Here is a 25,452-nt window from a genome sequence, read left to right on the forward strand (position 1 = left end):
GAGGCATATATAGTCAAAATATATTAAGAAAATTGAACAGAGGCACTGCCAAAAAGGGAGAGAAGACCAGTATCTAGATTTACCTTCCTTCTTACATTTTTGTTTTAATTAAATGTTTTCATACAATATATTTTGATCATTCTTGCCTCTCTCTCAACTCCTCCCAGATTCTCCCTACCTCCCTACCAACCCAATTTCATATCTCTCCTGTTGTTGCTGGAAGATGCTCTTTCTTTGGAGTCATATATCATCCCTGGCTCTGACAATCTTTCTACTTCTGCATTGATCCCTGAGCCTTGGATGAGGTGATGGTTGATGAAGATATCCCACTGATGGTTGAATTCTTCTATATGTCTCACTTGAGACATTTTTCAGTGATTTGTCTCTGTGTTAATTCCCATCTACAGAAAGAAGCTTCTCTGATGATGCACTGGTGTATGGGTAATAGTAAAATATAAATGGGGTCATTTTGTTACTATATTTCTTTAGCATAACAATAGTGCTATGTTTTACCCAAGGACCTATGACATAAGAAAGTCCCACTTTCTTAATCACTTCATCAATGTCATATATAGGTTCCATCTTATAAAACAGACCCTAAATCCAATCAGAAAGTGGTTGGTTATTCCTATAACATAATTCTAAAATATATGAATAATAATTTATTGTATAAATATACATTTTCATAATCCACTGATTAATTGATGGCTGTTTACAATATGGCTATTATGAATAGAGAGAACAGAATCTCTTTTGCTTCCTTAGGAATTAGGCTTTATACCAAAAAACTAAGAACATCAAGTAAAATATGTCATTCACACAGCTCTCCATCCCTCTAATATGGATGCATTTTCAAAATTCAGGTTTATGATTATGATTCATCTATGCACACATATTGTCTAAGGACCCCATAAGCTTTCTCTCATGCACCATGAGTGTGAAATAACATTACTAAGATATATGAGATCCATCTCCATGGTGACAAAACCCAGATCATTTGGATTAAAATATTTAAAAAGAAAATTTTCCTAAACGTATTTGAATTCTAAATCTGGGCTGGCTGGGTGACAAGAGGAGGTAAGGCTGAGGGTAGGTGGTGGGAGTAGAGTGAGGCAGTTTTTAGAAATAATTTTGGAAGGGAAATTTGCCCCTAGAGAAGCACTTTAGATGTCAAAGGTGATGAAATAATAGAATTCACTGAGAATGCAAAAGGACTAGAGAACACAAAGAGAAGGGTTAACAGGTGTTTAATCTGTGACAGAGAAGAAAGGGTATGTAATAAATGACAGAAGATATAATATAGAATAATTACCAAAATTATAAAGTTCATCAAGCAAAAAGTTTAAGAAGCTGTACAAAATCCAAATAATGACAAGAAAGAGTCAAGCAAAACAACAGAAAGTGAAAGACAATAAAAAAGTCTTCAACATAACTGAAGAAACAACTGTTGTTTTCTTAGGGAAACAGTTAGATTAACAGTTGAGTTCTCAAAACAAAACAAAAACAAGCAAGCAAACAAAATAACATTATCCCAAACAAAATTAGTAAGCTATGGCATGGTTTCTTTAATTAAACCATAAAATAAAGAATTGGGAGCATGACATTTTATAACTCATTGAAAAAAATCTTCAAACATTAGCTCAGGTAGACTGTTTCAGTGGGTGTCCTCATCATGGTCTTGACCTCTGTGCTAATATTTTCACTCCTCCCACTCTTTAACTGGATTTTGGGAGCTCAGTCCAGTGCTCTGCTTCAGGTCTCTGCCCCTGTCCCCATCAGTTGCTGCATGAAGGTTCTATGGGGATATTTAAGATATTCATCAGTCTGATTACAGGGTAAGACCAGTTTGGGCACCCTCTCTGTTATTGTTTAGGGTCTTAGCTGGGGTCATTGTTGTGGATTCCTGGGAATTTCTCTAGTGCCAGGTTTCTTGCTAATCCCATAATGGCTCCCTCAATGAAATAACTTTTTCCTTGCTCTCTGTTCTTCCTCCATCTCAACTATCCCATCCCCTCAAGTTCTCCTTCCCTTGCTCCTTCTCCCCTTCTCCCCCCCTTCTGCCCTACCTTCTCCCCAACTCCATGTCCATGCTCCCAATTTTGCCAGTAGAACTTGTCTATTTCCCTTTCCCAGGGGTGATGTAGGGTTTCCCTCTGTATTCTGTAAATATGTTTTATTACCATTGGTTAATAAAGAAGATGCTTTGGGCCTATGGCAAGTCAGAACATAGCCAGGTTGGAAGAGATATATAGGGTAAGCAGAGTCAGGAGAAACACCATGTAGCCGCTGCAGGAGACAGACCCTGGATGGAACCTTAGCGGTAGGCCACAACCACATGAGGATACACAGATTAATAGAAATGGGTTAACTTAAGATATAAGAATTAACCAAGAATATGCCTAAGCTATTGGCCAAGCAGTGTTATAATTAGTACAGTTTCTGTGTGATTATTTCTGGTCTGGGTAGACAAGAAATGAACAAGCAGTCTTGGCCTACATAATGGGATCTATATATGTTTTTCTTAGGGTTCACCTTGTTACTTAGCTTCCTAGGGTCGTGGACTACAGGCTCATTATCCTTTGCTTTATAGCTAGTATCCTCTCATGAAGGAGTACATATCATGTTCATCCTTCTGCATCTGGGTTATCTCACTCAGGATGTTTTTTTCTAGTTCTATCCATTTGCACGCAAATTTCAGATGGCATTGTTATTATTTTTTTTACTGCTGAGTAGTACTCCATTGTGTAAATTACTACATTTTTTTTATCCATTCTTCAATTGAGGGACATCTCAGTTGTTTTCAAGTTCTGAATTGGTATGTAAAATGACAAAAATATAGTTTGTTTTCTTTTCTTAAAAAATAAAAAAGTGAGGGAATAAAAAGAAAAAAATTTTTCAATCAAACAAAACAAAACATCTTCAGAAAATAAACACAAAACCAAAGACAACACAAGAGAATTATGCAGAGCAAACTATCCCAATAAGCGTTACTGAAGATAATTTTGAGAGAAGAAAAGAAAACACGGCTGACTACAGACTTTAAGATCTGGAAGAGAACAACAAGGGGCCAAGAAAATAATAAGACTGTAAAAATGTATCTAGGCCTTATGGAAGCCAATTACACAGTGCAGTAGGAATAATAATGCTAACTTAAAATACAAGGGGATTTATGATATCAAAAGACATTGGCATACAAAGTGGAGGAGAATTGAATTAAATAGTTCAAAGTTCTGACATTATTTAGAAGATGAGAAAAATGTGAAAAGGTGTTTTGCTACATAAAGAATGCACATTATAATTTCTAGATAAGCACAAAATTATGCAAAAATTTAAGTTAATAGATTAAAATATTTCTGAAGACTATCACACCATTTTTTGTGCAATAATTAGGATACCCATACCTTGCTCATGGAAGTGGAAAATAGTTTAGGTGTCATGGAAAACAATAATTCCTTTAAAAATGATATGCCCTCCTGTAATTCTACTTTGAGATGTGTATCTCAGCATATCTGATGGCAGAGTTTTATTCAGAGTAGCATTTTTGAGCATCCTTTATAGCAACTGTTCAAAGCAGCTGAAACATGGAGAGAGCTGTGGTTCGTCAATAGAAGGATTGATAGGGAACATATGATATAGACACACAATGGAGTATTATTTAACCTTAGAAGAAGAACCTTGTCTGCTGGCTCAATTGGGAAAGCACTTGGCTTGTATACACAAGAACTTGTGTTAAAGTTCAGAATTTACAAACAAGTGTTAGGCAGGGTGATAGTAACGCTTATCAACCCAGTGGTGTGGAGATAGAGACAGGAGGATCCCTGGGACTCACTGGCCAATTTAGCCTAGTTGGTAATCTCCAAGGCATTGAGGAACTCTGTCTCAAAGAATGTATACAGTGTTCCAGAGATTTAGGCCTGAACTGGACTCTGTGTACATTTCTATCTACATGAACATGTACGTGCTGCATGCCCCACCCATGCTCATACATGCACATATACAAGCATGGAAAACCAACAAAAGAAACCCTGAGGACATAATGCTAAGTTAAATAAGCCAGTTACAAGATGCAGAAGTATTATGGGATTTCGCTTAGTTTTTAAACACAGAATAACACAGAAAGTAGAGTAGTTGCTGGCAGGACCTGGTGGGAGGAGGCAGAGGAGTTTCCATTTAATGGATATAGAGTGTAAGTTTTGCAAGATAGAGTCTGGAGAAATCTAGTGGTGTTGACTTAATAATACAATGTATTTTAGTTTAAAACATATTTATTTTTAATTACAGTTCTGTGGTGGGGGTGAGGAATGGGGATTATGTGCTCATGAAAATCAAAGTTAGGTCTTCTAGAAGAGTAGCAAACATTTGTAACTATTGAGACTGCACACATATAAATGATTCACATAATTCATTGTGTTGTATGTGCATTTTTCCACAGTAAATTAAATAAATGGGTATATCTTGTCTCTCTTTTTCTCTCTTCCTCTTTCCTTTCCTCCCTCCCTCCCCCCTCTCTTGTGTGTGTGTGTCTGTGTATACATGTACCATGGTGTGGAGGACAGAGAACAACTTGTGGGAGCTGGTTCTCTCCTTCCACCATGTGGGTCCTAAAGATCAAACTCAATTCATCAAGATTGGCGACAGATGCCTTTTTTTCAGTAAGCTGTCTTGATCCCCCTCCTCCAACAATAATTAATTTTAGGCATGAAAATCTCCATCAATTTGAATAAAATAAAATGGGAGAGAAAGAATAATAGGAAAGGTAGAACAAGCAAAAGATGGAAAAGAGTAGATGTGAGTGGAGGGACAGGTACCTTGACTGTCTGAAGTCAGGCTGTACCTGTAGCTGTGAAGGATACCTACAGCTCCGAAGAAAAAGTACCCTAACTGTCAGATGTAAGGCTTTACGACAATTGTTAGAGCTGTGAAGGAAGGAATCATGGATACCTGCAGCTGTGAGGAGAAAGGTATCCTGACTTGTCAGGAAGTCAGACTCTATCTGAAGCTGGGTTCCAATGGACGATGGTCGGTCACACAGGATTTGGTAGTCCTGCTCGTCTCCAAGAGACAGTCAGTACAGCTTAGCTTTCCTTGGCTACCCTAAGAGAGCTTCCCAGCAGAGGTGTCTGTTTCTTCTCAACTCTAGCCACGGTTGTAACTTCTCTGCTTCTCTAGGCTAAGGGGGAAACATCTATAGAAATGTGGCAGTCTGCTCCTGCTCCAGAGAAAAGTTGTTACTTCTCTGCTTCCCTAAGGGATTTTTTTCAGCAGAGGTGTTCATTGTTTCTTGGCTCTGCTCATCCACCAGGGAGTTTTCCATATGAGATTCTGATCCACTCCAAGGAAAGAAGGTCTTTACCCAAAACTCTTTGAAGATACTTACTTGGGCGGGAGGAATCCAGAGAAGTAGCTGTCTCTGCCAGGGTAGAAACGGGCAGATGCCAACTAGACAGGCACAGGGCCTATATCTGGCTTCTTAGAGGCAGAGTTTTTTTCAGGGAGAAGATTTTCAGGGAGGGAATTGGTCAAATTTCAATCCCCTGATCTTAAAAAGCTCAGAGATTGACTAGATTTCATATTCAGGGATTGGTTGGCTTCATGCTCAAGGATTGGTTGGTGTTGATGTTCAGTTGATGGGTGCAGAATATGTTTCTTTGACTCTGGTTTCAGGGCCAAAGTGTGTTTCTTTACTGTCCCTTTTAACCATTTGGCTCTAGTTTCAGAGCCAGGATATTTTTTTTTTTTTTCACTGCCTCTGGTTACAGGAACAAAGTGTGTTTCTTTGGCTCCGGTTTAAAGGTCAGAGTGTGTTTCTTTGGCTGGCCCTTTTACCCTATAATATATTTAAACCAAGTGTATCAAGTGTTGCATTATAAATAATCTAATATACAATTAAATATTTAAGAAATAAAAATTTCAACAATATGCTATTTATAAAAATATGTTATGGGATGCTATCATTTAAGTCTCAAATATCTCAAAGGAATGACTGATGATATATATATTTTGGAGTACAATGCAGTTAAATAAGAAATAAGTTATTTATAAGTTTTCATAATTTTTTTGTATATTTGGAAAAAGAACAGGAAACCCTGAGACTGGAGAGATGGCTCGTAGATGAAAGCTGTTTTTCTGCTTTTCCAGAAGATAGGAACTGAGTTTCCATGACTAACACTGGGCAGTTTACAACCCCTTGTAACCCCAGATCCAAGGCATCCAGCATCATCTTGTGGCCTCCCTATCACATACACTACATTCCTGCAGACACACATCTACACATAACTTCAAATAAATCTACAAAAAGCAAGCTTCCAAATAACTCATGATTACAAAATGTATAATGATGCTGGGTGGTGGTGCACACCTTTAATTCCAGCTTTTGGGAGTCAGAGGTGGATCTATGTGAGTTCGAGGTCAGCCTGGTCTACAAGAGCTAGTTCCAGGACAGGTACCAACCAGAGCTACTGGACTGAAGTCTCACGCTCCAAAGGAGGAGCAGAAGGAGAGAGAGCACGAGCAAGGAACTCAGGACCGCGAGGGGTGCACCCACACACTGAGGCAATGGGGATGTTCTATCGGGAACTCACCAAGGCCAGCTGGCCGGGGTCTGAAAAAGCATGGGACAAAACCGGTCTCGCTGAACATAGCGGACAATGAGGACTACTGAGAACTGAAGAACAATGGCACTGGGTTTTGATCCTATTGCACGTAATGGCTTTGTGGGAGCCCAGGTAGTTTGGATGCTCACGTAAATAGACCTGGATGGAGGTGGGAGGTCCTTGGACCTCCCACAGGGCAGGGAAACCTGCTTGCTCTTTGGGCTGAGGAGGGAGGAAGACTTGATTGGGAGAGGGGGGAATGGGAGGTGGTGGCGGGGAAGAGGCAGAAATCTTTAATAATTAAATTAATTAATTATTTAATAATAAAAAAATTAAAAAATATATACTTAAAAAAAGATACCATCTTACACCTGTCAGAATGGCTAAAATAAAAAACACCAATGATAAAAAAAAGAAAAACAAAAACAAACACAAACAAACAAACAAACAAAGCACAATGAGAATGGTAGCACCCCCGCATAAAACATGATGGCAATATCACATTTCAAAAGCTGTTAGTGTCCTCAGAAATCATGATTACAGATAAGTATAGAGTATGACATTCCCCCCTCCAAAATCTCTGAAAATCGCAAAGGTATGTGCTCAGGTCAAGATTTTAAGGTGGCAGTGTAACCAGAGTGAAATAGAGGATAATAAATGGCAGAAGAAATGTGAAAGGAAGCACCCAATCGAGACTGGCAAAGCACACAACCTAATGGTCAAAGAAAGAAACTGGAAAGACTTCAGAAAGCAGATCAGGAGAGGAATAAATTGCAAAGACTGCGGCAGAGATAACTGGTATTATGATATGGCTAAACATTATGGTTACAGGCTGTTCTGAAATTAAAAAAAATAAATTATTGCGAACAACTACAAAAAGTAAGTTTGACCCATGTGAATGTTAAGATTACTAAGTTCCTAAAATCTCAAAACCTACCTAATGTGTTACAAGGGGGAGCAAGAAACATGACTAGAAAGAAGAAAATGACATCATTAGATGATATAATCTCATGGAACCACTCTCAATGACAGTGACATTTGTCATTAACCAAACATTTTGCCCATCACATGCTGTTTAGCAAACTGAATATACCATTGCGCAGAAAGGATACCATTTCAAAGACTATTAGAATTTTTTCTTAGAATGTAAATTGGTTTATTATAATTTTAAAAGTCAGTGGACTTTACAAACTAGCAAAGGAAAAATAATATGAGGCCATCTCAACACACATAAGAAAAAGCTTATGCTAGGATTAAATTCCTATTCATAAGCCAAGGTCTATATCAAACTCTGAATAGAGGGAACTCTTAATTTGATAAAGGACAGCCACAAGTTACTCATAAACATCACACTTTGTGGGGAAAGCTAAAGTTCTTTGGCTTTGGGGAATGGTATAGTGTTGCTGAGAGTTATTGCTCCTTTTCAAAATGGTCTTGAAGAGACAGGTAATGCATTAAGCCAAGAAAAAGCATCAAGAATTGAGGAGGACGTGTGACAGTCACAGTATTTCAAAAGGGGGGACTGCATGCACAATAATCCTTGGCATTCATGGATAAATGATTAGAGTTTTAATTCAGTTTACCATGATTGCTGTTTAAGACATAAATTCAATAAATGCACATTGTATTTGAATATACTACACACATTGTGGGACAGAAATAAGCCTTCAATGTGTTAGCACTGAATTAGTTTTAATGCAGCTGAAGCTATGGAAATAGACTATCTCAAATGTCTTCCAAATTCTCCAAGGTTTAAGGTTTTATAGTGACTTTTCACTCCCCATCCCAACCCTATGAGTATACAGGTGATAATCTGAAGAAATGATTTTTGTGTGTCTCTCTTTTTTAATTTTGTATTTAAAAGTTTTTTTCATTTTACATACCAACCAGTTCTTCCCCTACCTACCGTCCCCTTGCCCAACCCCTATCCACTCCTCAGAAAGGGCAAGGCCTCCAATGGGGAATCTACAATGTCTGGCCTATCAAGTTGAGGAAGGACAAAGTCCCTTCCCATGTACTGAAGCTAAACAAGCTATCCCTTCATTGGGGATGGGCTTCAAAAGGCCAGTTCACTATCACTGGGGATAAATTTATTACTAGGGACAAATCCTGCTCCCACTGCCAGTGGGCCCACAGCCTACGCAAGCCACAGAACTGTCACCCCTAGTCAGAGGCCCTAGTTTGGTCCTACACAGGTTACCCAGCTGTCAGTCCAGGGTCAGTGAGCTCCCACTAGCTGGGTCAACTGTCTCTGTGGGTTTCCCCATCATGATCTTGATTCCTTGGCTCATATGATCTTTCTTCCCTCTCTTTGACTGGACTCCCGGAGCTTTGTTCAGTGCTTAGCTGTGGATCTCTACATCTGGTTCCATCAGTTACTAGATGAAGATTCTGTGATGACAATTAGGGTAATTATCAATCTGATTACAGAGGAAGGTCAGGTCAGGTACACTCTTCACTGGCCTTAGCCAAGGTCATCTTAGTGGTTTCCTGGGACTTTCCCAAGCACCAGGTTTCTTTCTAACCCCATAATGACTGCCTCCATTAAAATATCTTTTTCCTTGCTCTCTCTCTGTCCTTCCTTAAACTCAATCATCTCATTCCTTTATGTTCTCCTCCCCGCTCTTCGTAACCTCTTTCCCCCTCCCAATTTACCCAGGGGATCTTAGAAGTGATTTTTGTTTGTCACCATCAGTAATTAACAGAATTCTATTTTGTTTCCTCTGAGAGCTCTCTCCTTAAGTGTATGCAGCTTCTTGCAAGCAGCCTCTCTTTCCAAATCCTCCTGCGGTGAACCCAAATGTTGTTTATCAGGCAGGCATCATTCAGCCCACTAATGCACTTCGTTGCCAATCTCACTCTCATGCTAAGCCCCAGCCCCCTCTGCTTAGGCACACACGTACTTTAGACTCAATTTGCGTCATGGAGATCTGTAGGCAGATGTAGGTGGTACCCCACAGATGCAAACTTTTTATTTTTATTTTTGATGTTTTCCTTTGTCATTTGGACATGACAGTAGAAAAACAATCATCCACTAGTTAGAAAGGGTTCATGCTGAGAGTTGCCTGTTCGGGCTATCCACAGCAACAATTTTTGTTTGATTTTGAGAAAAAAGAAAAGCCTAGGAATGGTGCATTCTACCACCTCTATCACCAATATCTGTTCTTCCTTTTGCAATTCCAGTTTTTTTTTTTTTTTTTTTTTAATTTCCTACACATCCATACCATCCCAAAGGAGCAACAAAGCAAGATATGCGGGAGTAGACTTTGGTCTGAGGACATCTGTCTATTACACTCTTATTAGCTAAAAACGTGGTTGATGTTATTATTCTTCAACTTTGAAATGTTTTAAAAGCAATTTCCAGGACTCAGCAGACATAAGCATGTTTCAATTGCCGAACAATCTGCTGCAGGTTCAGTAGACATGAGCACATGAGAAAAGAAAATGAGATGACAATAATAATAACAACAATAATAATAATTTCTTAGCAATATCAAACAAAAGTCCACTTTGTGCTGCTGTGCTGATAAGCAAGACTCTTCCTGGATGGGTCTTCAAAGAATTTCGTAGTTGGATACCTCCTCAGCTAGACAAACATGAAACCCCTCAAATATGCCACTATTTTATTCCTTAAGAATTTTCCCAAATTATTGGATCACTAAATAATTCCAAGAGTGCTTAGTGATCGTCTTTGTGGTGGTATTTTTTTTAAAAGGCATTTCATACTAGTTCAAACAAAACATTTTTAAAAGATGTGACTTGCTATTTGTAAGCAGATCAGTTCAGGAATCAAAACTGTGACATCTGAGGATGATCTAAACTTGGCAGAATTGTGTCTGGGAAAGGAACTGTGGATTTTGGAAGTTTTGGAAGGCATGTGGTTTGTGAAGAAAGATTTTTACCATGTGGTTCAGTCACTTGAGTTAAAATCCTCCCACCTCTTGTAAACAATGTACATTTGGTCTCTACCTGTTTTCAGGGTAAATGTTCTTTTAGCCCCAGCTGTGCAGTTCTAGCTTTTGTTCAAAACGGTAAATTTAGATGGTCTTTTCATGTATTCAGCAGACTCATTTTTATTAAACGAAGAGGGCTATTTTCAAGACGGAGGAAAAATTCACAGTTAGCAATCAAGTGCAGTGTTCCAATTGACCCTGGGTAAGCAGTGGGTAGGTGAGGGTGGCTTCTTCTCTTGGATCCTGACCTTTCAGCTGTGATAGGCTAGCACCACAAGAGCATTGCCAAGATGGGGGCCTCCTTAATGTCCGGTTTTAGAATGCCAAGTTAAGACTTAAGTATCTGTTTGCTAACCCAGTCTATCTCCTGATGCACTGTAGCTTTCTTATACTTCTTTTTTTTCACTGCTCCATCCTTACAACTATATCAAGCACAGAATATTGATAGTTACAGAATGTGCCAGAACGCGACAGCACATGATTTTAGACACTATTTTAAGCATGAACCTGTTTATGCAGCACAATCCATCATGAATTATTCCTCAAGACATAAATTATAGAATCATGAGTGATCCACTGTGAATTCACACAAGTTTGGAATTCATAAAGTTTGTAGGCAAATGGTTTCTGTGAGTTGCCAAATACACATGCTTTTGCTTGGGGGTTAGGTTTAGACAGGTGGTAGACTCTGCTTGGAGCCTGCCCACAATCCTGTGACAGTACACTGAAATCTGCCTGGCCCTTTTTTTCTTTTAGACCCAGGAGAAATACCCCAGTGTAGCTATTTATATTCAAGACCTCCCCACAGAGGATAGCCATCTTGGGATATTATAATTTATGGAATTTCATCAAGCTCAGCTCTTGTGAGTGATGGTCACTTGTCTAAGAAAAATTACTGTTTGTGGTCACAGCGAGTGCTGGTCCAGATAGGCAGATGTCACATTTTAACTCTCCTTAATATCTGGTTTCTGTCACTTGACATGGATCACCACAATCAAAGTTTCCCAAGCAGGGTGTTGATGTAAGTCTCTTGGTTTCCCTGTGTTCTCCTTCTCTCCAAAATTCAAAAACACTGGGAAACATTATAGATTCCACATGCCACTTTTCTCACTTCCCTTTGTTCAAGATAGGCAAAATGTAAGCAAATGTTTAGTTGGAAAGCTAACTGTCTATCTGAGGACCAGTTGCTTTGACTTTTCTTTGCTGTGGACAGGAAGTCCTGTCCTCCCAGGGCTCTTCACTTGATTTCTGTCAATGATGGGCTGTAACCTATGGATAAAATAACTCTTTTCTTCATGAGTTGATTTTGGACATGTTTTTTTTTTTATCATAGAAATCAGAAAGAAGAGAAAAGGACACATCATTGTACGTCTGCATTATTTTATTGACGATTATTGAAAAATATGGTTGCTAATTTTAAAAAAATTAAGCATTCTTATTATGTAATCAATTGTTTTCTATTTGTGTGGTTCTGATAAAGTTTCTTTCTCCTTCTCCTCTTCCTCTCCTGGTTCTTAGGTTTATGATTCCATTTCTCCACATTTACTATCACAACATGTTTAAATGTATATAAAAAAGAAAAAGAAGGTCCCTGAATATTTGTTTTCCTTTTTGTCTGCTCTCATGTCCTTGTATTTTCCCAGGAGATAGCTTCCCTACTGATAAAAATAGCTACCTGGAGCTGAACTTGGCCTGGGGATAGGGTGTTTACTTTCCTTAAAGTAAGAGGGTTGTAGCTTCGTGGGCTTCTGTAATTAGAATTGTGTTTGCTTCGATTCCACCTTGGGCTTCCCCCATCCCCAAGGTGGTGCTGTAATAAGGAATTTCGAACAGGGGGAGCACATACACCAGTATACAAGCCAGATCCCCTGGCACAGCTGAACCTCGACTATTAGGAGAAATAAAGTCAGGAGTCTTTGATCCAGAAAACTCAGCTCAGTAGACATGAAAAGGAAAAAAAAAAGGTTGGGACTCAGTAAGTGGAAGTTTGTAATAAATGCCATAAGTCCTGCTGGATATTGAAGATGTGCTTTAAGGGTTTGTGGTGAATGTGTATATTTGATTTGGTTGGGTATGGGAGGATACAATGAAGCATTTCTCATATTTCAATGTTATTTTTGGTAGGAATTCAAGATGCGTTTGAAGCTACTTGCATTTCTCCAGGGTTAGTGGGCAACATAACAAGCTTATGGCAACATCTTATTTCTTATTTATGGTAATGGAAGCCAAATTATTTAAACATGATACACTCTGGGAAATTAATGATAATATATACAGTATGGTGAACCTCCCTGCGTCTAGAAAGCAGATTTTAGTTCATGTTCTAAAACCAAATTGTGAGTCAGGCGGTAAATGAAAAAGCTCTGTTAATGATAAATGGAGGTGCACAGTTTACTCCAGAGAAGAGGTTGATGTGCTCTCAGAACCTGACCCAGGCAGCTATGTGCACAAGAGTGAGCAGAAAGAATCAGCAGCCATACACAGCAGTGGGAAATAACAGTTGACTTACAGGAAAGAGAGCTCTCCTTATACAGAAATGAAATGCTTTAGAATTTATGCTCAGAAAAGGACTCACTGTGCTCTGCAAATTCCTGGGAAATTAAAAATAGTTTAGTCATTAACAATAAAAACAATAAATAAATTTAAAAACAATAAAATTAGTTTTTTATTTTTTATAGAAAGTTACATTATTACAAAAGGTTAAATAATTTTTTATGTGAAAGTTTTAAGGAAATTATATTAGATGTGTGAGAAATAATTAAAACAAAACAATTAATTTTTCTGATTATGCTAAACATATTAAATTTTTGTCAGTTTTCATAATTCTTGAAGCTGTGGCTACCAATTCCAATGAGAAAAAGCCATTGACTTGAGCTTTTCCATCCCACGCTTTCTTTTTATTTATTTTTATTAATAATTTAAAATTTTCCTTTTTTCCCTTTCTTCCCATTAATCTTCTTGTATATATACTCTTCTTATATTCTCATGTTGTTCTCTATCAAACTCATGTATCTTTTTAATTTTTGTGATATATATCACACTATATACATTCATTTCACATATATGTAAAACAAAATATATGAATACAACCTGCTCAGTCTATATAATGTCACTTGTCTCATAGGATTTCAGCATTGACCACTTAGTGTTGGATAACCAGTTGTCGGCTTTTGACTGTGGAAGACCATTTCTCCCACTCTGAACATTCTTGAGTTGCCAGTGTATTTTTGTCTAGAGCTGGGACAGCTGGATTTCCCTCTCCCATGCCAGCATGTATGTTGGGCTCCTTCTTGTTTTGGTAGCTCTGTTGATGAGACATCATCACCATAGCTTCAATGTCATTTCTAGGAGACACAGGTTCACAGATGACTTCCCACTCCTCTGGCTTTTACTGCCTTTCAGGACCTCTCCCTCCTGCCCCTTCTTCAAATATACTCTGAGACATGGGTACAGGCTCAGAATTGGTTGGGTCTGGATACCACATGATTACATCACTGTATTTTCATCAGTTGTGGTTTTCTTTTATTGTCTACATTGATTGCAAAGAGAAGTTTCTTTGATGAAGGGTGAGAGCTACTCTTACATGTGAGTATAAGGGCAAATATGTTTTTATTGATTTTTATTGAGCTCTACATTTTTTCTCTGACTCTCCCCTCCCCTTTAACCCTCTCCCAAGATCCCCATGCTTCCAATTTACTCAGGAGATCATGTCTTTTTCTACTACCCATGTAGATTAGAACTATATATGTCTCTCTTAGGGCCCTCATTGTTGTCTAGCTTCCTGGGATTGTGGTTTATGGGCTGGTTTTCTTTCATTTATGTTTAAAAACCACTTATGAGTGAGTACATGTGATAATTGTCTTTCTGGGTCTGTGCTACCTCACTCAAAATGATGTTTTTTAGCTCCATCCAATTGCCTGCAAAATTCAAGATGTCGTTATTGTTTTTTGCTGTGTAAGTACTCCATTGTGCAAATGTACCACATTTTCCTTATCCATTCTTCAGTCAAAGGGCATCTAGTATTTAGAATGCAGTTAAGAATGATGTAGGTTTAGTAATCTGAAGACTGTAGGTTCTCCACCAAGATCCATTACCTCACTAGCTCTATATGGTTGTCTAACTTCCATTACTGGAATTGATTTTCCTTTTTTTGAACATGCCTTAAGTCCACTAAAATATAAATACCACTATTGTCTCTTCAAGCTAATAGCATGCTATGCTGGTCATTGTTGAAGTTCATGGTAGCATCGTACTAGTTGCTTGCATGACATTTGCCCCATTGTTTCTTATAAAGAAATATGAACACTGATGGAATGGCTGAATTTGGATTGGTTGTCAAAGAAAGTGTGATGTATGGGATGTTTTGTCTTTGGCAGCCTTGAGTCAAATTGAGAAACCGTTAGGATCAGATGTCTCATCAACAGTCACCGAGTGGCCTTGAGGGAATCTTATGCCAAACATCTTTGTTATTTTACCCACTGTCAAGGCCAGTGAAGTGAAAGTCACTTAGTGGCTATTTTGGAGAAAGGCAATGGAACTAGAAAGAGATAGCCATGGGGATTGTGTTTTGGCTAGATGAGAAGCTTTGGGGGTGGGGTCTCTCGGTTATATGCTGGTGCTGCTTAGGTTCTGATTGTTACTCGAAGAGGCTCTTGTCTTCTAAGAGAGTGAAAAGAGAGAGTTGGGGGAGAAAAGCATTTTATCTACTTTTCTATTTGGCTGCAAAGGAGCTCAAAGTTAACTTTGGGGTTCAAATATTGCAGCCAGTTTCTGCCAGGTTGCTTCTTTCTTCACTCTTATTGTGACTTTTAAGTGTGATTATATTTACACTCTCCCACCATCCTCCTTTATTCCTCTCCAACCCTTGCTGACTCTTGTACCCCCAGCAGTTCCTCTCCTGCCACTGGAATGGGAGAGCTAGGAAGACATCCAGAGAAAGAAATAGAGAAAGGGAGCTTGAAGCAACTCATATGTACTTCTCTCAGGCTGTGGGTATTTAATACTCATTTGTTCAGGGTCATAATATTCAACCAATTCAGAGCATATGGCCAGGGCAATGCTCCCCTGAAGCGTACAACTCATCTCTGATACAGCAGAGCAATGAAGATTGGCCAAATTTAATGGTTTTGGGTGTGATTCTTCTGTGAAATGTGATCACGGAATAGCTTTTTCCTTCTCTCCCTCTCCACAAGCTTCCTTCCTTCCCATTTTGTCTTGTCCCACGTACAACTTCTTTTCTTGAGGGAGTGCTATGTAATTTTAGCATTCAGTTTCTGAGAAATTTCAGGATTGTAATTATGGTGTGCCTTGCTTGCTTTTCATATTGTAGGGACTAGATGCAAGATAGAATGCTATTGAGAAGACAATTCATGCTATCAAAATTTTTGTAAGAATTAGAACACTATTGATACAATTTCTGAAATGATTCTTCAAGGAGATAATTTCAGTGAATTCTTAAGTGGTATAGAATTTTTCTACTATGTTTTCTTCTTTTACATTTTACATTTTAAAATTTTGTTATTTATTTATCATGTATGTGTGTGTGCTTACGTGCACGCTCACTACAGTGCACATGTGGTAACCATAAGTGATTTCCAGGGATCAGTTAACTCCTTCCATTCTGTGGGATTCAACAATCAAATCCAGGTCATCAGCCTTGGTGACCAACAAGCACTTTTATCTGCTGAGCCACCTCACTGTCCTTCTCCTATGTTCTGAATAACACAGTGTTTCTCCATTCCACGACTTTAGTTCTAGAGGATATTCAAACTATTTGTTTCGTTTAAGAAATGAAGACTCTATTTCGGGTCCAAAGATATTTGCACAATAAGATTGAGGTATGTTTATAGGAGGTCAGTCTATTGTATCACTTTGCTTAGCTTTCCAGCATTCCCTCATGATCCTAGTCCTTACCTTCTGAAAAATAAATTTGCTTTTATTGTCAGTTTTATTTAAAACTTCTCTATGTTCCAGCAATAATACAGTACAAGTTTTAGTGGAAGATCTAAGTAGGCTAAAATATGTAAAACAAGTATCCAAGGCTATTGAGCATTGAACTCTGCTCCTTCAGCCCCATTTACTCAGCTCACCCATGCTAATGTGTGCTTGTTTTCTTCTCCTGACAACATGAGATCATCTAATAAACATTTATCATGAGAGGTACATATGAGTGAGTTCAGAAGTTTTGGTTAGAGCAGCGAAGGACACTCACAGCCTGCGAATCCCATGAGAAGCAGAGAAGATAAGTGGGGACAGACAATTGCTGGGAACACACAGTACTGCTAAGCCTCTAACTGAGGAACTTTGTAACTTCATGCTCATGGCCTTTCTTGAGTGTTTACCAAAACTCCTTTAAAAGTCATTCCCATAGACCAAATGAGATAAAACATATCTTCATGAAAATGGGCTAGAGGCACCTTCAGGGATTCCTCACCTATCCTGAGATTCTGCACGTGCATGAATTGCAGCCTGCAAACCACCATGCTTCTCACAGACTCTGAGGCTTTTCCTATAAAGCACCAAAAATAAACTTCATAAGTCCTTCAGAAAGCCAAGTCTTGGTGACCCTGAGTCGAAGGGTAAACACAGATTGCTGCAGGAAAGGAATAATATTTAAATTCCCCCTCATATGATTCATTGAGAATCTTAATTGCCCTTCTGCTCAGTTCCTTTGAAAACTTAGTTTGTATTTTTGATGTCCCTACATTATGTCCCTTGCACATGTAAGTCAGTAAAGGTATGTGGAAAATCTCTGGCTCGGTTTTATTTTGAAGAAAAATGCTCAGGTTCGTCAACATACAGTTCTGTAGGGGTATCATGACATGACACGATACCCAGACTTTCATTCTTGTACAACTAACCACATTTTGTGAGTGTGGAAGAAGCAAGAGTTGTTCAAAATGGCATCTTGTGTGACTTGAGTCTCCCTCGCATCATGTCTGTTCTGTGCCAATGAAGGCGAATGCTTAGGTCTTACTTCAAACTTATACAAGTAAATTTTGAAAAGGTATCCATATATTTTTTCTGACTTTTTTTCTAAATTATCAGAGAAAACATCAAACTCTTGGAGAAGTTAAATGATATCTTACACATTTAATTTGTATAGGAGTTAACAGATCAGATGGCTAAATTAGCTAGAGACAAATTAATTTTTTCAAAGGCATTTATTTATTTATTTTTTTGGTTTCAGTGCACTGTTCCATTCAAGATATTTACAAATCAAGCTCATACTTTGTTTCAACAAAATTATGATGGACATGTGATGTGGGCTTTCCATTATTTGATGTTTCACAGAAACAGGGCAGTGGTACTTTGCCCTCATATAAATTCTGCAATTCTTCGGGGAAGTTCTTATGAAAGTCAGAGGAAACCTCAGAATGCGAATGATGATAAAAGCAAGACCATAATTTGTAGTGTCTCATCTAAGCACTCTGGGTGTAAAACATAGATGACAAAGAGTTTCAAGTTGCAAGTATACATAACATGCAAATTAAATTAATGAGAGAATTAATTGAGAAGTACAAGTTTCAGAGACTAGTTGGTGTTGCACAACATGAGATAATCAGAGTAATTTTCAAAAATTGTTACATATAATTTGTCTCATATTATCCTGTGGTAAATTGCTACAATGGTGTATGATATATGCAGCTTATTAACAGTTCCATTAATTGTTATTAGAGAGAAGAAGCTATGAAAGCTGGTACACCCAGGAACAAATGTTGAGGCAGATGGCTTAAATTAGTGAAACATGATCAGTTGCTGAACCAGTTTACCTAATTAGCTTTCTACATCAGAAGAGTTAAAATAAATGTGTCCTGTTGTCTTCAAGAAATTGAAATTTGGGAATGATCACATATATTTTTCAAAAATAACAAGATAGAGGGCAGAGAGCTGTGGGCTATGATTCATGACCATTAGTTGATTGTGGAGTTGGTGTATGCAGAACGGATCAGATTGCGTGGGAAATCTTCCTGTGAACGAAGAGCCAACTGTGCTGACATCTTCCTACTGCTTGCAGAGAAGAAGCAGAGGGTGGGAACAACGCAAGTTGGCCATTGTCCATGAGATTTCCTTGTGCTACCAAATCATTCTGAGAGGGGCTGAAATGAATTTTTTTTTTGCAATAATAATTTTTTTCTTTCCTTTTTTTAAAAGTGAGATTCCAGAAAATTCCAAGGTAAATGGGAAAGAGAGACTAAAACTTTAAGTTTGCTTAATTGTATCTCTACAGTTTGACACTCGTACCCTTTTCGGGACAGATAGTCATCCATGGCGGAAGTGTCCATAAGAAATGTGGTTGATATATTGGCAAAACCTAATGATATTTGGGAATTTTTGGTGGACATTTTCAAACCTGTGGTGTTCCATGATTGATATCTGCTGAGATTTATATACTATTTTGTCTTGAATCTGGAATGTTTCCCATAGGTTCATGTTTTGAGTACTTAGTCCCCAGTTGGGAATGTGACTTTGCATGCATTTTTCTCCCAGTCTTTATTGAATTTTGGTATGTGGTACCTATCCAGAAAATTCTCCATTTCTTTTTTTTTTTTTTTTTTTTTTTTTTTTTTTTTTTTTTTTTTTTGGTTTTTCGAGACAGGGTTTCTCTGTGGTTTTGGAGCCTGTCCTGGAACTAGCTCTGTAGACCAGGCTGGTCTCGAACTCACAGAGATCCACCTGCCTCTGCCTCCCAAGTGCTGGGATTAAAGGCGTGCGCCACCACCGCCCGGCTAAATTCTCCATTTCTTATACATTTTCAAATTTTGTGAAGTAGAGGTTTTTGTAGTATGACCTAATGATTTTCTGGATTCCCTTTAGTCTTAGTAACAGACTGATTTCTTTGGGGATTTCCATGGGACCACCTGGGTCAAAAACTCAGTTGGAGGCAACTAAGTCTCACCATTGGAGGACTCACCCAGCTACAAGAGATGGCCAGCTGAGACTCTGTATCCCCCATTTCTACAAGTCATCATTAGGGTCACCTTCACAGATTCAAAATGCCCCCCCCCCGGTTCCAGCCATCTCTCCATACTTTCTCTCTCCAATTAATCCCCTAAACTTGATCCCCCCTCCCATCCCATCTACCCCTAGTGAGCCTATAAAATCTATTCTATTTCCCCCTACTAGGGAGATACCCATAGACTCCCTAGACCTCTTGTCTTTACCTAACCTATCTGGGTTTATGGATTGTAGCTTTGTTATCATTTCCTTAATGGCTAGTGTCCCCTTATAAGTAAATATATACCATATATAACTTTCTGTTTCTGGGTTACCTCACTCAGGACGACTTCCTTCTAGTTCCATTCATTTGCCTGCAAATTTCGTGATGTCCTTTTGTAATAGCTGAGTAATACTCCATTGTGTAAATGTACTACATTTTCATTGTACTTTTCTGTTGAGAGCCATCTATGTTGCTTCTAGTTTCTGGCCACTATGAATAGAGATACAATGAACATCATTAAATAAGTGTCCTTATGGTAGAATAGAATGTCCTTTGGGTATATGCAGATGAGTGGTATAGCTGGGGCTTAAGGTTTCTGATTCCCAACTTTTAGAGGAACTGTTGTATTGATTTCCATGGTGGCTGTACAAGTTTGTACTCCTACTAGCAATGGAGGAGTGTTCTCTTTGCTCCACATTCTAACCAGCAGGAGCTGTCATTTGTGCTATTGATAATAGTCATTCTGACAGGTATAAAATGAGCTTTCAAAGTAGTTTTTGTCTGTGTTTCCTTGATGACCAAGGATATTGAATGCTTCAGTATTTTTTAGTTGTTTGTGATTATTCTCTTGAGAATTCTGTTTAGATCTGTTCCCCATCTTTTAATTGGATTATTTACCTTTTGACGTCTGGGTTCTTGAGTTCTTAATATGTTTTGGATATTAGTCCTTTTATTAGTTAGGGTTTTATTGCTGTGAAGAGACACCATGAGCACAGCAATTCTTATCAAAGAAAAACATTTAATTTTGGGCTAGTTTACAGTTTCAGAGCCATTATCATCATGGTGGGAAATATGGCAGCATGCAAGCAAACATGGTGTTGGAGAGATAGCTGAGAGCTACCTCTTGATGTGCAGGCAGCAGAAAGAAGCCGTCACACACTGGGTTTAGCTTGAACATCTGAGGTATCAAAGCATTCCCCCACAGTGACAACCTTCCTCCAACAGGGCCATTTCCTAGGGCCAAGCACTCACACACATGAGTCTATGGTGGGCCTTCTCTATTCAAACCACCACAGTTCTCTATCAGATGTGGAATTTTAAAAGTCTTTTCCCATTCTGTAGACTGCCACTTTGTCTGTTTGGTGGTATTCTTTGCCTTACAGGAGCTGTTTAGTTTCATGAGGATCCATTTATTAAGCGTTGATTTTAGTGTCTCTGCTACCAGTGTTCTGTACAGAAAGTCAGTCGTCTCTTGTGCCAATGAGTTCAAAGCTATTTCCCACTTTCTTTTCTATCAAGTTGAGTATATCTGGTTTTATGTTGAGAGCTTGATCCACTTGGATTTGAGTTTTGTACAAGTGAATATATATGGACTTATCTGCATTCTTCTACATGCAGACATGCAGCTAGACCAGCACTATTTATTGAAGATGCTTTCTTTTTTTTTCATTGTGTATTTCTGACCTCTTAATAAAAAATCAGTTATCTATATCTTTATGGATTTGCATCTGTGGCTTTAATTAGATTCCATTAATCAATGTGTCTGGTTTTATGCCAATACCATGAAGTTTTTATTAATTTAACTCTGTAGTACAGTGGGAAGTCAGGGATGGAGCTACCTCTGGAAATTCTTTCATTGTACAGGATTTTTTTTTAGCTATCCTGGGTTTATATTTTTTCATATGAAGTTCAGAATTGTCCTTTTAAGATCTGTAAAAAATTGTGTTAAAATTTTGGTGAGAATTGCATTGAATCAGTACATTACTTTTATAGGATGGTCCCTTATACTATAGTAATTCTAGTGATCCATGAGTATTAGACATCTTTCCATCTTCTGATATCTTCTTAAATTCTTTCTTCAAAGACTTGAAGTTTTTATCATAAAGCCTTTCACTTTCTTGGTTAGAGTTACCGCAGGATATTTTATGTTATTTGGGGATTATGAAAGGTATTGTTTCCCTGATTTCTTTCTCAGATGATTTATTCCCAGTGTTTTCATATGTGTAATTAAGTCCCCTTGGTTGGAGTTTTCCTTCTGTAAGATGAAATTTGTAGATAGATATTGTTTCAATTTGACTTTATCACAGGATATCTTGTTTTCTCCATGTATGATGATTGAAAGTTTTGCTAGGTATAGTAGTCTGGGTTGGCATCCATAGTCTCGTAGAGTCTGCAAGACATCTGTCCAGGCCCTTCTGGATTTTTAGAGTCTCCACTGAGAAGTCAGGTGTAGTCATAATAGATTTGCCTTTATACCTTACTCAACTTTTTCTCCTTGCAGCTTTTTTTTTACTTATTTATTTATTTTTATTCTTTTTTAATTAAAATTTCCACCTGCTCCCCATTTCCCATTTCCCTCCCCTCCTCCCAAATATTGCCCTCCCCCTGTACATCTAGCACTTCGATTATTATGTAGCTAGGGTACTTTTTTTTTCTGGTCCCATCTACTAGGTGTTCTGTATGTTTCTTGTACCTCTATAGGTGATGCCTTTCTTTAGGTTAGGAAAATCTTATTCTTTAATAATGTCCTAGATTTCCTGGATGTTCTATGTCAGGAGTCTCTTAAATTTAGCAATTTTTTTTTGGCAGATGTATCTATTTTTTCTATTGTATCTTCAACTCCTGAGATTCTCTCTTCCATCTCTTAAAATTTGCTTGTGAAGCTTGCCTCTGTAGTTCCTGTTCAAGTTCCTAAATCTTTCATTTCCAGAATTCTCTCAGTTTGTGTTTTCTTTATTGCTTCTATTTCCTTTTTCCGTCACTCATACTGTGCTCTCTCCCTCTCACTCCCCCAAAGGGAGAGAAGAATGATCATCAATGGCAAGAGGCAGCTGTGGAGAAGCAGCAACTAAAGCTGCTTCACACTCAGGAGGGAACACTGTGTCTCATTCTTGTCTTGGGTCTCCGGTCTTAGGTTTTGGGCCTTGGGTCTTGGGTCTTGGGTCTCTGGTATTCTACACAGTCAAAGTTCTCTAGGAACAAACTGTAGAGATGTTCCCTGAAAGGTTAGTCTTTATTGCTTCTATTTCTATTCTCGGTTACTGGAAAGTTCTAACCCCTTCCTTCAACTGTTTGTATTTTCATAGATTTCTTTAAAGGATTAGCTCATTTCTTCCAGTTGTTTGTGTTTTCCTGGATTTCTTTAAGGGATTTATTCATTTTATCGTTAACCTACGTCCCTCTATCTGCTTCATCTTTTCCTCCATTTATTGCTCTATCATTTTTATAAAGTTGGTTTTATGGTCTTTTCCTTATACTTCAGCTGTACTGGAATATTCAGAAACTGCTGTTTTAAGATACCTGGCCTCTAGTGGAGACATATAGCCCTGGCTGTTGTTGTGTTTTTATGCTAGTATTTCAGCATCTGGGGTTGGGTGATTAAAAATGCTGATTTTTGGATTTATCTTCATATGGTGGTTGTTTTGTTCATTAGTGTTTGTTCCCCTCTCTGGGTTTTCAGAGATCGTGATACTATTGTGTGTTACCTGTTTTTCTGGCCTCTACAGTTGCTGTGTTTATAGGGAGCACCTGCTTGTATTGGAGGCTGGTTTACAGGGATGAGTTGGGGGAAGCCAAGTTGGAGAAGGTCTTTGTTATCCCTTGGTTTGGGGTCAGAGAGGAAAGGGAAACAACAGCTACAGACCTGAAGATGAGACTGGGGGCACCAGATCTCAGGAGTAGGAGGAGAGGTGTGTCTTCCTACCTTCAACCTATTTGTTACACAGGGAGAAGCTGCAGTTGGATTAGCAAGGGCTGCCTGATGGAGTTGGGATCTGGGAAAAAGCAACCAGGCGTGGTAGGGAGGTTGGGAGGAAATGGTTTATGGGATCCACAGGAGATGTAGGTAGTAGGGACTGTAGACTGTATCTGGTGTTCTGTCACAGTGCTAGGGACGAGACTGGGGGCACAGAGAAAGAAGACAAGGCATGCTAGCAGTCTAGTTGGTTTTCTCAAAGCACTGTTTCAGATCAAGAGACAATCAAAAATTTAATGAGAAAACTGAACACAGTTATTCATTAGGATAATGTACAGTAAAAGCACCATAAGATCCAGTTATTACTTGGTAAAGATTAAAGTGACATTCATAAGTATTACCAGATTTTCTTGAATCTTAATATAAAAACATAGCAATAAAATATCAAAACCAAAAATTTGTTTTTAACTATTCTTTTTATCAATAAAGACTTCAGAACCAGATGCTAGAGTGAAAACCTACTAGCTCAGAGAGGTAGAGAAAGCATCCAGCTTCTGCTGTTGTAATCCCTAGAAAAAAGAGCTTTCTCCTAACCTTTTCAAACAAAAACTCCTTCTCCCTTATACTTCCTGAGCTCCTCCTCTCTCCTCATGCTTCTGACTTCCCCTTACATTCTGTTTTTCCCCCCAGCAACTGGTTGCTTGCTCTGCTTCTTGACCTCTGGTTGATTTTACTTAATCCTGTTGACAATAATCAAGCAGAAAGCTCTTGGATTAAAGGTGTGTGCTAGGGCTGAGCCACTCCATAGCTTGAAACAAGTTTTTTTTTTTCCAGGAAATAATGCAGTCTTGTGGTTCACAGCATGATCAAATGTCCTGCATCAAAAACTTACAGTGTCTGTTACACAGCTAGCTAGTAGCACACACTTCAAAATGCATGTGAATGGGTACAGAGTCTTATATCCATAAGACCACATGCCATTGAATGTGTGGGAGAAAAAAAAGACAGGTAGTTAGATTCTGAGGGATTTCAGGAAGGAGACTAAAAGAGGTGGCCATTATTCATTGAAAAGTATATTGTTCAGCTAAGAATATCACTCTTTCTTTGCCAGTACTACTACTTATAACATTATTAGAATCTGGAAAAGAAACTTTTTTGTATCTTTTTGTATTCAGTCCTCCAAAAATCAAAATTCATGAGATAAGGATAACAAGGTTATTTATCTAATTGCTGAGAAAAATATATATATAGGCCAGATTTTTGGCAACAGTTCTTTATCCTAGAAAAAAAATGTGTGTGTGCATGTGTGTGTGTATGTGTGTATACATACAAATATTAAGCACACAAGGTAAAAATATGTCACCCAAAGTTTTACATGTCAACAATTAAATAATTATAAAAGACATCGATTCTTATTAAAATGCCAGAACATATGGAATACTGTAATATTTTCCTGTGGGGTATAATAGAAATAATCTTTAGGCAAACAGCTATTGGAGATATTAGCATGTAAACACATGCTGAAAACAAAATGTATAGCCATATATACTGGACTAAAAAGGATGCAGGTATAGAATTTTTCTGTTTTGGAGAATCTGAATGATGGCAGCATAGGGAAGGGTTAATCATGGAGTGTCTGCAGACACTCCTGGCACAGTGTTCAGTATTGAGACTGAAGATGGCAGTAAGATTATTGTTATTTAAATACAGCAATGTGACAATTATTATCTACACACCAATGGCCAGAACAGTGAGTAATTATGGAACAGTAATTTCTGTTGCCTTTGAGAAAAGAATATTCAGAGGTACTATTGTGAGCTTAAGTAAAAAGAAAACCTCCGCATAGGAAATATCAATATGAAATTATGGGTCATTATTTGTATTGGTAAATTTGCTAAATACTTTTTTATTTCTGCTGTAAATGTTAAAAACCACTGTCAAGTTACTGAGTGCCCAAGTTATGGTCAAGAGATATGTTTTTCCATTATTAGAAACCAGGACTTTTGAAGAATTGTCTGATTCTGGGGGTTGGCACAAGCAAAGGACAAGATG

The 25,452-nt window shown here is 38.2% G+C and overlaps 1 pseudogene; it reads right to left on the bottom strand.

Annotated features, from left to right (window-relative positions):
- Nucleotides 1-22,463: 22,463 nt before the first annotated feature.
- Nucleotides 22,464-22,720, bottom strand: LOC130864976 (small nucleolar RNA U3; annotated as a pseudogene).
- Nucleotides 22,721-25,452: the final 2,732 nt, after the last annotated feature.

The sequence above is a fragment of the Chionomys nivalis genome, chromosome 22 (assembly GCF_950005125.1).
Source record: "Chionomys nivalis chromosome 22, mChiNiv1.1, whole genome shotgun sequence".
Taxonomy (NCBI): Eukaryota; Metazoa; Chordata; class Mammalia; order Rodentia; family Cricetidae; genus Chionomys; species Chionomys nivalis.